The sequence below is a fragment of the Miscanthus floridulus genome, chromosome 12 (genome assembly GCF_019320115.1).
Source record: "Miscanthus floridulus cultivar M001 chromosome 12, ASM1932011v1, whole genome shotgun sequence".
In the NCBI taxonomy this organism is placed as follows: Eukaryota; Viridiplantae; Streptophyta; class Magnoliopsida; order Poales; family Poaceae; genus Miscanthus; species Miscanthus floridulus.
In genome coordinates, this window is record NC_089591.1 from 5,044,360 (window position 1) to 5,059,413 (window position 15,054).

Sequence of the window (15,054 nt, forward strand, 5' to 3'; positions counted from 1 at the left end):
TTAGTTTATTTCTTGCAATGTGTTGGTTATATATAATGTACGCACGTTTTGTTGTGTATATTAATTTACTCCATATTTGTGTTTATGCAATTGGTTGTGCGTGTATTCCATATTTGTTTTATGTGTACAATCAACGCGTTCGGCTGGTGCAGTGAACAGTGAATTTTGGATGGTTTTGGATGATTCAATAGTATTATATGAGAGAGAATAAGCTGAAATAAGCTAAAACAAGCGGGAAGTATACCAGCCGAACGCTGTGAATGTTGCCAACACGGTTTAATTTACGGATTACTCATTTTAGCTGCATTATGAATCTCTTTCTGGAACTCTCTTCTACTCACTTAGCTGGTTTGTTTCTTCAAAAAGATCGGGGGGGGGGGGGGGGGGGGGGGGGATCCCCTCCTGTTCACCTAAGAAGACTTAATCCAATTATTGAGTATACATCTTTAATTATTTTTATATATGTAGTGGAGTGTACTGCAGTATGACATAAAATAGGAGATAATATGACAAAAAATATGTAGATGCCGCAATGCGCAAATAGACTTGTAGAGCGTAGCGAAAGATATACAAATACTACTACAGAAATCGATTTTAGGGACGGTTGTATACTCGCCCTCAGAAATGCTCGATTCCTAAAGATGCATATGGTCGAGGCACTTGTGCAAACTGTCACTAGAAATCAAATTTGATCACCGCTAAAAATGCTTTCGTAGTAGTCGAAAAAGACAGTCTTCTTCATTACAGAGTGAAGTTAAGACAAGCTGATCAGTTCATCTCATAGATGCAAAGTCTGGAATAGGCAGCTGTCTGTCCTTAATTTTCTTCGTTTTTTTTTTTGTCTCTTAAACTTTGGTTCTTGCTTCTAACCTTAAGAGTGCCTTTTCTTTGCTTTAATAAATCACTGTAGGGGCCTTGGCCCCTCCAGATTTCTTAAAAAAAAGGAAAACAGGCTTCAACGAAGGCCAAAACAAGTTATGCTAGCACGTAGGGATGAAAACGGATCGGATACGGACGGATATCACCGATATTACATTTGTTTTCATATTTCTGTCTGGATTCGGATTCGAATACGGATAGTGTCAACTATGTCGGATATGATACGATTGGATATCGACATCATAAATATGCGATTTGAGTATTCGGATACGGATACGGTATCGGATGTTGGATATCCGGACTCGGATACGAACAGATCTCAACCCCTCTAAACGGATTCGGTTTCGAATACGGTCGGAAAATATCCGTACCGTTTTCATCCCTACTAGCAGGCCTTGGTGACCTGTGCTAACCGCTTTAGAATAGTTCAAAGCCTAGACGATCCCACATGACGATCCTGTTGGCACAAAAAGTGGCCAAAAACCAAGCACTCAAGTGTTCGGATTCGAGGAGAGAACCTGTCTAGGTGGTGATTGCGAAAACCTCCCTACCCGTATTGCTAAACTAACTGACCTGGTTTCCTTGGGCTGCTCCTGAAAATGGGTAAACTTCACCCTTACCAATCTGGTGATGGACGGCTAAGTTTAGAAGCAAACTATTACGGGTAAATATCATCCTTACGTGACGAAGAACGAATAATTTACAACCAAACTATCGAAGAACTTTGGTAGTTGTCATCCGTGTGAGACCCTATGAGGATGTGGACGTCTCTAATGTGCCCAAGGTCAGCTAGCAAGCAGCCTAGAGTGCCAAGCTGGTCTGAACTTTGGCTGAAACTGGTTGAAAAATACTATTCCGGCTGAATTGTTGTGAGAGAAAAACACTGTTCTGGCTGAAAAAACAAGCCGAACAAACCAAATTTAAGACAAGCGAACGGGGCCAACATGGGGTTTTGCAAGATATTAGAGCAGAAGCAGGTAGAGACATAAAGTAGATTGATTTGATTTAATTGGTTCTTTGCATTGGTCAAGGCCCATAATATATATTTAGGGTGATGAGGTCCAAATTCACGCTCAAAACATGTTACAGCAGATGTGGCAAACAATCTATCAACTTTGCTCTTGTGCTGCGAAAACTGGGTAACCTGGAATATATACAAAATTGGATGACTTCGTTTACGAAAAAAAAGTCTCCTGGAATTAAGGATGAAAACGGAATGGAAATATTTCGAACCGAACCGCATCGTTTTCTATATTTAATCTGATCGAATCCGTATTTTCTTGTCCGACTTTACCGTTTTTGTTTTCGCATTTAAGATGTTTCATATTTCAAATGTAAAAGTAGAAAACGGTTTAGACATTTTTCGACCGTTTTCTACTTTTCTACTTTTAATATGAAATATTCCGAATTCAAAATTTGGTTTAAACCGAATTTGGCCAACTGCACAGGTCACACAACCCAATTACAGGCTGCTCACCACGCAGCTGCATTCTTTCTACTGGTGGCCAGCTGCCCTCTCTTATAGACGGAGCCCAGCCTCATCTCCCTTCACCTCACGAGGTGGTGCTAAATGGCAGGAAGCCAGCAGCATCTTCTCAGCTTACCAGTGCTACACGAAAGCCCACCTGGGCCATAGCCCATCAAGCTCATCGGTTTAACCCCCACCTGCGAAGTCAATCATTTGATAGTTTTTGCTTCAGCCGAATAAATCTTTGTTAGTTAAAAGAAAAGGCTGAATAAATCTTTAAAATAAAATACTACATCTATTCCAAAAAGATTAATAAAATTATCCTGACTCAGTTCGAGTTCATGTTTCTATAACATCTAATTTTAGTTTAGATTCTAAAATGGTATGCTAGTTGCTACATCTAATTTTAATTTCTATTATCCTGCTAGCTATTAATTGCTTATTCTAGACTTGTATTTATGTGTCAGCTATTGTGTTAAATACCTAAGACCAAGGATCATACACTTGTTAATTATTATACGCACTTGAACTTGATCATGCATGTACTTAGTTATGCACTTGGTCCTACGGGTCGGTATTCCGTATTGAGTTTTCGTATATCGACCGTGTTCGACATAAATTCGCTCGAATTGGTTCGTTTTCGAAATTCTCGATATTTCGTAAGTTCGCGCTCGTTTTCGTGTCCGGCTTTACCGTTTTCGCTTTCGTTTTCGTATTTCAAATATAAAAGTAGAAAACAATTTAGGAGTTTTTCAACCGATTCGAACCGTTTTCATCCTTACCTAGAATGCAAAACCATATGGCATGGTTTGCAAAAAACCAGGTGTCACTACCGGAATCCGGCACTTTGCCGAATGCCGGAAGCTTTGCCGAGTGTATTTTATCGGGCACTCGGCAAAGACGGCTTTGCCGAGTGTTTTTTTCGGCACTTGGCAAAGATGGCTTTGCGGAGTGTTTTATTTTGGCACTCGGCAAAGATATATTTTGCCGAGTGCCATTTTTCGGCACTCGGCAAAATACGTCTTTGACGAGTGCCTTTTTCTAGCACTCGGCAAAGATGTATTTTGCCGAGTGCCATTTTTTGGCACTCGACAAAATACGTCTTTGCCGAGTGCCTTTTTTTGGCACTCGGCAAAGAGGCATTTTGCCGAGTGCTATTTTTTTGGCACTCGGCAAAATGCGTCTTTGCCGAGTGCCTTTTTTTTTTGCACTCGGCAAAGAGGCATTTTGCCGTGTGTATTTTTTTTGGCCCTCGGCAAATTATTTTTTCAAAGCACTTTTTGAGGCCCGAAATGAATTCAAATGAAAAACTTTTCAACTACAAAGTTGCATAACTTCTCAAGATCTACAAAGTTTATTTTGGTCATTTCTTCATTTGACAAAACGACAATAACGTTGTTCATAAAATCTACATCTCTCATATGTCTCATATTAGTTTCATAAAAGTAGAAGAGGGATATATAAGATTTGTGAATAATGATGAACAAATGACCAAAATAAACTTTGTAGATCTTGAGAAGTTATGAAATTTTGTAGTTGGCAACATTTTGATTTGAAATCATCTTGTCATGCAAAAACGGCGTTTGAATTTGAAAATTTTAAAATTTGAATTTTTCAAAAGACATCGGATGAAAAAACTTCCTAAACAAAAATTGTAGATCTCCAAAAGTTATGAAACTATGTAGTTGACAACTTTTTGATTTGAAATCATCTTATCATGCAAAACTATGTTTGAATCTCTCACATTTAAAATTCGAATTTTTCAAACGACCTCGGATAGAAAAACTTCCTAAATGAAAATTATAGATCTCGAAAAGTTATGAAACTTTATAGTTGACCACTTTTTTATTTGAATTTGTTTAGGGCCTCAAACAAGCAGTTTACTCTTGGTTTAGTATAATATATGAGGATAGATAACGGAATTTAGACACAAGTGACAGTGTAGTGCAGTGGTAGAGCAGCAGACACGTGAGTGAGAGGTCGTGAGTTCGAATCCCACCGGCCGCGTTAGCCGTAAATTTTGCGCAAAAAATGCAGCGACTTCGATGGCCGGTGGCGCTGGACGGACGGGCGCTGGCCGGTGGCGACCTTCCCCGAATTTTTTTTTTTTTTTGCTATTATTTTTGGGTTTTTTCGCATTTTCATTTTGCTGAGTACAAATCTTTGCCGAGTGCTTTTCCGGCACTCGGCAAAGGCTTTGCCGAGTGCCCGACAAAAAACACTCGGCAAAGGCTTCTTTGCCGATTAATTCTTTGCCGAGTGTGGCACTCGACAAAGCCTTTGCCGAGAGTATTTCGAGCTTTGCCGAGTGCCTTTTTTGGCACTCGGTAAAGAGGCATTTTGTCGTGTGCATTTTTTTTTTGTCCTCGGCAAATTATTTTTTCAAAGCACTTTTTGAGGCCCGAAATGAATTCAAATGAAAAACTTTTCAACTACAAAGTTGCATAACTTCTCAAGATCTACAAAGTTTATTTTGGTCATTTTTTCATTTGACAAAACGACAATAACGTTGTTCATAAAATCTACATCTCTCTCATATGTCTCATTAGTTTCATGAAAGTAGAAGAGGGATATATAAGATTTGTGAATAATGTTACTACCACTATGTTGGATGAACAAATGAGCAAAATAAACTTTGTAGATCTTGAGAAGTTATGAAATTTTGTAGTTGGCAACATTTTGATTTGAAATCATCTTGTCATGCAAAAATGGCGTTTGAATTTGAAAATTTTAAAATTTGAATTTTTCAAAAGACCTCGGATGGAAAAACTTCCTAAACGAAAATTGTAGATCTCCAAAAGTTATGAAACTATGTAGTTGACAACTTTTTAATTTGAAATCATCTTATCATGCAAAACTACGTTTGAATCTCTCATATTTAAAATTCAAATTTTTCAAACGACCTCAGATGGAAAAACTTCCTAAATGAAAATTGTAGATCTCAAAAAGTTATGAAACTTTATAGTTGACCACTTTTTTATTTGAATTCGTTTAGGGCCTCAAACAAGCAATTTACTCTCGGTTTAGTATAATATATGAGGATAGATAACGGAATTTAGACACAAGTGACAGTGTAGTGCAGTGGTAGAGCAGCCGCGAATTTTGCGCAAAAAATGCAGCGACTTCGATGGCCGGTAGCGCTGGACGGACGGGCGCTGGCCGGTGGCGGCCTCCCCCGAAAAAAAAATTTTTGCTATTATTTTTGGGGTTTTTTCGCATTTTCATTTTGCCGAGTGTAAATCTTTGCCGAGTGTTTTTCCGGCACTCGGAAAAGGCTTTGCCGAGTGCCCGACAAAAAGCACTCGGCAAAGGCTTCTTTGCCGATTAATTCTTTGCCGAGTGCCCTTTGCCGAGTGCGGCACTCGGCAAAGCCTTTGCCGAGTGTATTTCGGGCTTTGCCGAGTGCCGCAGACACTCGGCAAAGTGCCGATTTCCAGTAGTGTGTCCGGGAACGCACAACCTTATGGTGCAGTTTTATGAGCTTCTGAGATGTTCCGATCGCCAAAAATTCCTCATCTGGGCACCAAAGTAGGCAGTCCATATAACTGGTTTCAATCATCTCAACAAGGGTTACATCATGAACTCCAATATGTAATTAATTTGACCTCATCTTGGTGCCGTCCCAGGTGCATCTTTATGTCATCGAGTAAAGTCAAGCCAAAATGTCCAAAGAGGCTAAATATGACCTGGAAATAAACACCTTAGCATGCCTAAAATGCAGAATAAACATCACTAGTTATGTAGCAGACCACTTTTGGTATAACATATATGCCCCCAATATTTTAATAAAGCTTGGATACCAAATCACATGTGCCTAGACTAAAATTATCTAAGGGCGACTACTCATCGACCATGTCTTGTTTCTAATGGCTGTAGAATTTTCTCGGACATAATACTAAATTTTCATCAAAATGATGAATTCACCCTGTTGTTTCTTCTTACATATGTGAAACCATGAGGACCTAGTTCAGGTTTCGGTGAATGACCAACACAAGGACATGTGGCTATCTTTGTTTTGTAGGGCTAAAGAAAAAGGGTTAATAACATTGAGGCCACATGGTTTGCTTGGGCCTCCAGTAATTGGATTCTATATGGTGCAAGGATATTCGTGAAGGTTAAGGACATGGTAGTGTGTATGAGTAGACTTGGTGTTAGGAGCACTTAGTGTTAGGGATTTTGTTTATCTTTGTCCGTACTATAAAAGGGGGGGGGGGGGGGGGGTCATGATTGCTAACTTGATCAAACTTGGAGAGAGCATTTTGATCAATAGTGGCAGGAACAAATAGAGAATAAGTCTATAATCTCAAAGAAGTTGAATTGGATGAGATTGGACATCGAATTGAGCAAACTTTGAAGTTATTCAGAGCACCAGAGTAGTTGACCAAGACCACCAGATCATTCGGTGACACTATGTTATACTATGTGTTAGGTAGTGTTATCAACCGAACGATACAATGAATGGTCCTATGTGGGTCGTGGATGATTCGGTGTCGTTGTGCAAGGATGAATTCAACATGGACTTGTTTGCTAGAGTGCGCAGTATGATCTAGCGGCTCCTTGGTGGGTTGATGGATCATCCGGCGTTACTATGCAACAACTAGTTCTACTTGGACAAGCTTAATGATGTGCATCATATGAAACCAGCATGTCCCTTGTTGGGCACAACATAACATTTATTTGGTAAGAAATTTTCAGAAATCTTTAGCAGTGAACGTTGGAAATTTGGAACAAATAGTAAGAACTAATTGACCAGATAATCTAGTGCCCCTCAGTGAGGCATGATGGTCGTTCGCGGTGCTGACTTTCTCACCAGCCTTTTTCTAGTGGATAGATCCATACATACATACATACAAATATATATTTATTTATTTATATGTGTGTGTATAAACACATCTACCATAATCTTCACACAATGTCTAATGCATAGAACAGCAAAGGAAGCACAAAGAGTTGTATTTCTACACATGCTTGGGTAGAAGCTAGTGGGACGCCCGCCATTAAAAATTTGATTTGACCGCTCCTACACATTGTTACTTCTATGGTAGTGATTGCAGTGGGATACTATGAAAGTTAAGGATGGCGTGAAGAAGAGCGTAGGCTCCAAATCCTAGAAACCACATGCGCAAAATTTCACACGAAAAAACATGTGACTTGTGCGAAAATATTTATTTCAAATCCCTGCGCTGTTTATTGAAACTATTTTTATAAGTGTTGTTCAATTTCCCCAATGGGAACGGACGATTTCAGTCACAGGCGATTATGGGCCGTACAAATGGGTTACTAGCTGCCTGGACAAATGTTTGTATAGTAATGCTAGGAAGGTCTCTGGCTACACAATTATTTTTTGAAACTGTGTGTAATTTATTTATTTGGCCACACAAGTTATTTTTTTGATCTCATGGCCACACAAGTTCTGGCGAAACTAAACTAATACCGGCAAAAGATTACCATCTAAAAAGGTACCAATTGAAAAGAAAAAATCACAAGGTTACTTACATGCAAGCGTCAGGAAAAATGATAGTTTTTGGTGATTTCACCCACTGCTTCTAGCATGACTGTTTGGTGAGTGTGGCCAAAATTCTGTCGACAGCTCCGTAGTTGGCTAAGAAGAGCTTTACGGACTTAGACAATATTAGCAAAACTAAGGGTGTTTGGTTTGAGAAACGAGGTAGTTTATTATTTTATTATTTACTTTTTTATTTGATTTGCATAATCGAATAAGTCAATCTATCACAAACTTATTCCCTACAAACTAAAATATAGTAAAAGATTTGTTCCACAATTTATAGGATACCTTCATTATACATCATAAGATACTAAGAAATGTATTGATTTTCTCAAACCAAAAAGAAATGTATTGATTTTCTCAAACCAAATACTCCTAGATCTATTATAGTACTAGTGATGCTTGCGTTAGTTTCCTAGGAATCTAATGATAACGAATAAAGAAAAAAATTGTCCACTGGCCAGTGAAAATAAATCAAAAGGGAACAAAGCTCTGGAAACACTTGGATGACGCTTGGGTTTCCTTTTACTAATAATGTGATCTAACGCTAAAGACTAAAGAAAAAGATTGTCCAACCTGCCCACTGCCATGTCAGCATAAATCAACAGGAAATAAAGCGCTCATAACACACAGCCCATAGGTACCTTTTTGGTTTCTTTCTCTAAAGAAAAATGAAGTAAAGCTCTCATAACACACACATGCCCCGAGAAAAACAAAAGAAAAAACAATTCACTATTTCCGCATCCAGTGCACATCGTGGTGAAAGGCAATGGCAAAAACGGTTATAGCAGCTGTCAATCTGCTTTGTCCTCTAAAGCCAGTACTCCATCCGTCCAGGAAAGAATGCAATTCTAGCACAGTGTTATGATTTATTATCTTAAGTTTGATCAGTTATAGATAAAAAATATCAATATTTATGATATCAAATAAATATTATTAGATTAATTACGAAATGTATTTTCATAAAAAAATATTTTGGAGCCATAAATATGAATAGTATTTAATAGAAATTTGTTCAAGCATGAACTACTTTTACCGGCACGTAACCCGTAGTTGTATTCTTTTTTGGACGGAGGGAGTACTAATCTACTGGGTGCATCGGTTTTGGAAACATACATATGTTCACAACTAAAAGTGGTCAAAATTTATAATGGACTCCATCATCATGTTTTTATCATCAAAATGGTTAGAAAATATATTTGCATCATCTTATTTGGAGCCCGGACGAAGAAACAACGATTCAGGGTTGCTGGCTCAGCCGGAACCGGCCAGGCTGGTTTGGGCAAGTTCTTCAAATGCAAGATTGGACTACACCATTGCGTTTCTCTCGTCGAGCGGATCGAAAAACATATATGGTTCGCTCTGTTCGGAGTCCAGACGAATTAATTGCAGAGGTGAGGTACGGCCACCCCATGAACGCCGAGATATGGTACGGCCCCACGGAAGTAGCTTGGCTCCGGACCTCTGCGTTGCTGAGCTCTGACGACTTCGACGAAGGATCAGCCACCATGAGCAAGAAGTGGCACCCGCCGGGGAGCGACGCCTGCTTCCACTTCGCCGCTAACTACGGGTATTCGCAGCACAATGCCCCCAACAACAACCTGGTGGTGGTGCAAGCCACGGTGTGGTTCAGGTACGGACTGGCTACCACATTGCCGTTCACTGTCAAGTTCGCCTGCCACCATGTAAACTTCGTCAATGGAACGAATTTCCCCATCAAATGTGACGCCTAGTTATAGTGGCATTCATGTACGTATACGTACGTACGTCGTTTCTTATCATCTACGTACTACCTGTTGTGTATTATTTGTTTCTTTCTTTAGTTTATTTCTTGCAATGTGTTGGTTATATATAATGTACGCACGTTTTGTTGTGTATATTAATTTACTCCATATTTGTGTTTATGCAATTGGTTGTGCGTGTATTCCATATTTGTTTTATGTGTACAATCAACGCGTTCGGCTGGTGCAGTGAACAGTGAATTTTGGATGGTTTTGGATGATTCAATAGTATTATATGAGAGAGAATAAGCTGAAATAAGCTAAAACAAGCGGGAAGTATACCAGCCGAACGCTGTGAATGTTGCCAACACGGTTTAATTTACGGATTACTCATTTTAGCTGCATTATGAATCTCTTTCTGGAACTCTCTTCTACTCACTTAGCTGGTTTGTTTCTTCAAAAAGATCGGGGGGGGGGGGGGGGGGGGGGGGGATCCCCTCCTGTTCACCTAAGAAGACTTAATCCAATTATTGAGTATACATCTTTAATTATTTTTATATATGTAGTGGAGTGTACTGCAGTATGACATAAAATAGGAGATAATATGACAAAAAATATGTAGATGCCGCAATGCGCAAATAGACTTGTAGAGCGTAGCGAAAGATATACAAATACTACTACAGAAATCGATTTTAGGGACGGTTGTATACTCGCCCTCAGAAATGCTCGATTCCTAAAGATGCATATGGTCGAGGCACTTGTGCAAACTGTCACTAGAAATCAAATTTGATCACCGCTAAAAATGCTTTCGTAGTAGTCGAAAAAGACAGTCTTCTTCATTACAGAGTGAAGTTAAGACAAGCTGATCAGTTCATCTCATAGATGCAAAGTCTGGAATAGGCAGCTGTCTGTCCTTAATTTTCTTCGTTTTTTTTTTTGTCTCTTAAACTTTGGTTCTTGCTTCTAACCTTAAGAGTGCCTTTTCTTTGCTTTAATAAATCACTGTAGGGGCCTTGGCCCCTCCAGATTTCTTAAAAAAAAGGAAAACAGGCTTCAACGAAGGCCAAAACAAGTTATGCTAGCACGTAGGGATGAAAACGGATCGGATACGGACGGATATCACCGATATTACATTTGTTTTCATATTTCTGTCTGGATTCGGATTCGAATACGGATAGTGTCAACTATGTCGGATATGATACGATTGGATATCGACATCATAAATATGCGATTTGAGTATTCGGATACGGATACGGTATCGGATGTTGGATATCCGGACTCGGATACGAACAGATCTCAACCCCTCTAAACGGATTCGGTTTCGAATACGGTCGGAAAATATCCGTACCGTTTTCATCCCTACTAGCAGGCCTTGGTGACCTGTGCTAACCGCTTTAGAATAGTTCAAAGCCTAGACGATCCCACATGACGATCCTGTTGGCACAAAAAGTGGCCAAAAACCAAGCACTCAAGTGTTCGGATTCGAGGAGAGAACCTGTCTAGGTGGTGATTGCGAAAACCTCCCTACCCGTATTGCTAAACTAACTGACCTGGTTTCCTTGGGCTGCTCCTGAAAATGGGTAAACTTCACCCTTACCAATCTGGTGATGGACGGCTAAGTTTAGAAGCAAACTATTACGGGTAAATATCATCCTTACGTGACGAAGAACGAATAATTTACAACCAAACTATCGAAGAACTTTGGTAGTTGTCATCCGTGTGAGACCCTATGAGGATGTGGACGTCTCTAATGTGCCCAAGGTCAGCTAGCAAGCAGCCTAGAGTGCCAAGCTGGTCTGAACTTTGGCTGAAACTGGTTGAAAAATACTATTCCGGCTGAATTGTTGTGAGAGAAAAACACTGTTCTGGCTGAAAAAACAAGCCGAACAAACCAAATTTAAGACAAGCGAACGGGGCCAACATGGGGTTTTGCAAGATATTAGAGCAGAAGCAGGTAGAGACATAAAGTAGATTGATTTGATTTAATTGGTTCTTTGCATTGGTCAAGGCCCATAATATATATTTAGGGTGATGAGGTCCAAATTCACGCTCAAAACATGTTACAGCAGATGTGGCAAACAATCTATCAACTTTGCTCTTGTGCTGCGAAAACTGGGTAACCTGGAATATATACAAAATTGGATGACTTCGTTTACGAAAAAAAAGTCTCCTGGAATTAAGGATGAAAACGGAATGGAAATATTTCGAACCGAACCGCATCGTTTTCTATATTTAATCTGATCGAATCCGTATTTTCTTGTCCGACTTTACCGTTTTTGTTTTCGCATTTAAGATGTTTCATATTTCAAATGTAAAAGTAGAAAACGGTTTAGACATTTTTCGACCGTTTTCTACTTTTCTACTTTTAATATGAAATATTCCGAATTCAAAATTTGGTTTAAACCGAATTTGGCCAACTGCACAGGTCACACAACCCAATTACAGGCTGCTCACCACGCAGCTGCATTCTTTCTACTGGTGGCCAGCTGCCCTCTCTTATAGACGGAGCCCAGCCTCATCTCCCTTCACCTCACGAGGTGGTGCTAAATGGCAGGAAGCCAGCAGCATCTTCTCAGCTTACCAGTGCTACACGAAAGCCCACCTGGGCCATAGCCCATCAAGCTCATCGGTTTAACCCCCACCTGCGAAGTCAATCATTTGATAGTTTTTGCTTCAGCCGAATAAATCTTTGTTAGTTAAAAGAAAAGGCTGAATAAATCTTTAAAATAAAATACTACATCTATTCCAAAAAGATTAATAAAATTATCCTGACTCAGTTCGAGTTCATGTTTCTATAACATCTAATTTTAGTTTAGATTCTAAAATGGTATGCTAGTTGCTACATCTAATTTTAATTTCTATTATCCTGCTAGCTATTAATTGCTTATTCTAGACTTGTATTTATGTGTCAGCTATTGTGTTAAATACCTAAGACCAAGGATCATACACTTGTTAATTATTATACGCACTTGAACTTGATCATGCATGTACTTAGTTATGCACTTGGTCCTACGGGTCGGTATTCCGTATTGAGTTTTCGTATATCGACCGTGTTCGACATAAATTCGCTCGAATTGGTTCGTTTTCGAAATTCTCGATATTTCGTAAGTTCGCGCTCGTTTTCGTGTCCGGCTTTACCGTTTTCGCTTTCGTTTTCGTATTTCAAATATAAAAGTAGAAAACAATTTAGGAGTTTTTCAACCGATTCGAACCGTTTTCATCCTTACCTAGAATGCAAAACCATATGGCATGGTTTGCAAAAAACCAGGTGTCACTACCGGAATCCGGCACTTTGCCGAATGCCGGAAGCTTTGCCGAGTGTATTTTATCGGGCACTCGGCAAAGACGGCTTTGCCGAGTGTTTTTTTCGGCACTTGGCAAAGATGGCTTTGCGGAGTGTTTTATTTTGGCACTCGGCAAAGATATATTTTGCCGAGTGCCATTTTTCGGCACTCGGCAAAATACGTCTTTGACGAGTGCCTTTTTCTAGCACTCGGCAAAGATGTATTTTGCCGAGTGCCATTTTTTGGCACTCGACAAAATACGTCTTTGCCGAGTGCCTTTTTTTGGCACTCGGCAAAGAGGCATTTTGCCGAGTGCTATTTTTTTGGCACTCGGCAAAATGCGTCTTTGCCGAGTGCCTTTTTTTTTTGCACTCGGCAAAGAGGCATTTTGCCGTGTGTATTTTTTTTGGCCCTCGGCAAATTATTTTTTCAAAGCACTTTTTGAGGCCCGAAATGAATTCAAATGAAAAACTTTTCAACTACAAAGTTGCATAACTTCTCAAGATCTACAAAGTTTATTTTGGTCATTTCTTCATTTGACAAAACGACAATAACGTTGTTCATAAAATCTACATCTCTCATATGTCTCATATTAGTTTCATAAAAGTAGAAGAGGGATATATAAGATTTGTGAATAATGATGAACAAATGACCAAAATAAACTTTGTAGATCTTGAGAAGTTATGAAATTTTGTAGTTGGCAACATTTTGATTTGAAATCATCTTGTCATGCAAAAACGGCGTTTGAATTTGAAAATTTTAAAATTTGAATTTTTCAAAAGACATCGGATGAAAAAACTTCCTAAACAAAAATTGTAGATCTCCAAAAGTTATGAAACTATGTAGTTGACAACTTTTTGATTTGAAATCATCTTATCATGCAAAACTATGTTTGAATCTCTCACATTTAAAATTCGAATTTTTCAAACGACCTCGGATAGAAAAACTTCCTAAATGAAAATTATAGATCTCGAAAAGTTATGAAACTTTATAGTTGACCACTTTTTTATTTGAATTTGTTTAGGGCCTCAAACAAGCAGTTTACTCTTGGTTTAGTATAATATATGAGGATAGATAACGGAATTTAGACACAAGTGACAGTGTAGTGCAGTGGTAGAGCAGCAGACACGTGAGTGAGAGGTCGTGAGTTCGAATCCCACCGGCCGCGTTAGCCGTAAATTTTGCGCAAAAAATGCAGCGACTTCGATGGCCGGTGGCGCTGGACGGACGGGCGCTGGCCGGTGGCGACCTTCCCCGAATTTTTTTTTTTTTTTGCTATTATTTTTGGGTTTTTTCGCATTTTCATTTTGCTGAGTACAAATCTTTGCCGAGTGCTTTTCCGGCACTCGGCAAAGGCTTTGCCGAGTGCCCGACAAAAAACACTCGGCAAAGGCTTCTTTGCCGATTAATTCTTTGCCGAGTGTGGCACTCGACAAAGCCTTTGCCGAGAGTATTTCGAGCTTTGCCGAGTGCCTTTTTTGGCACTCGGTAAAGAGGCATTTTGTCGTGTGCATTTTTTTTTTGTCCTCGGCAAATTATTTTTTCAAAGCACTTTTTGAGGCCCGAAATGAATTCAAATGAAAAACTTTTCAACTACAAAGTTGCATAACTTCTCAAGATCTACAAAGTTTATTTTGGTCATTTTTTCATTTGACAAAACGACAATAACGTTGTTCATAAAATCTACATCTCTCTCATATGTCTCATTAGTTTCATGAAAGTAGAAGAGGGATATATAAGATTTGTGAATAATGTTACTACCACTATGTTGGATGAACAAATGAGCAAAATAAACTTTGTAGATCTTGAGAAGTTATGAAATTTTGTAGTTGGCAACATTTTGATTTGAAATCATCTTGTCATGCAAAAATGGCGTTTGAATTTGAAAATTTTAAAATTTGAATTTTTCAAAAGACCTCGGATGGAAAAACTTCCTAAACGAAAATTGTAGATCTCCAAAAGTTATGAAACTATGTAGTTGACAACTTTTTAATTTGAAATCATCTTATCATGCAAAACTACGTTTGAATCTCTCATATTTAAAATTCAAATTTTTCAAACGACCTCAGATGGAAAAACTTCCTAAATGAAAATTGTAGATCTCAAAAAGTTATGAAACTTTATAGTTGACCACTTTTTTATTTGAATTCGTTTAGGGCCTCAAACAAGCAATTTACTCTCGGTTTAGTATAATAT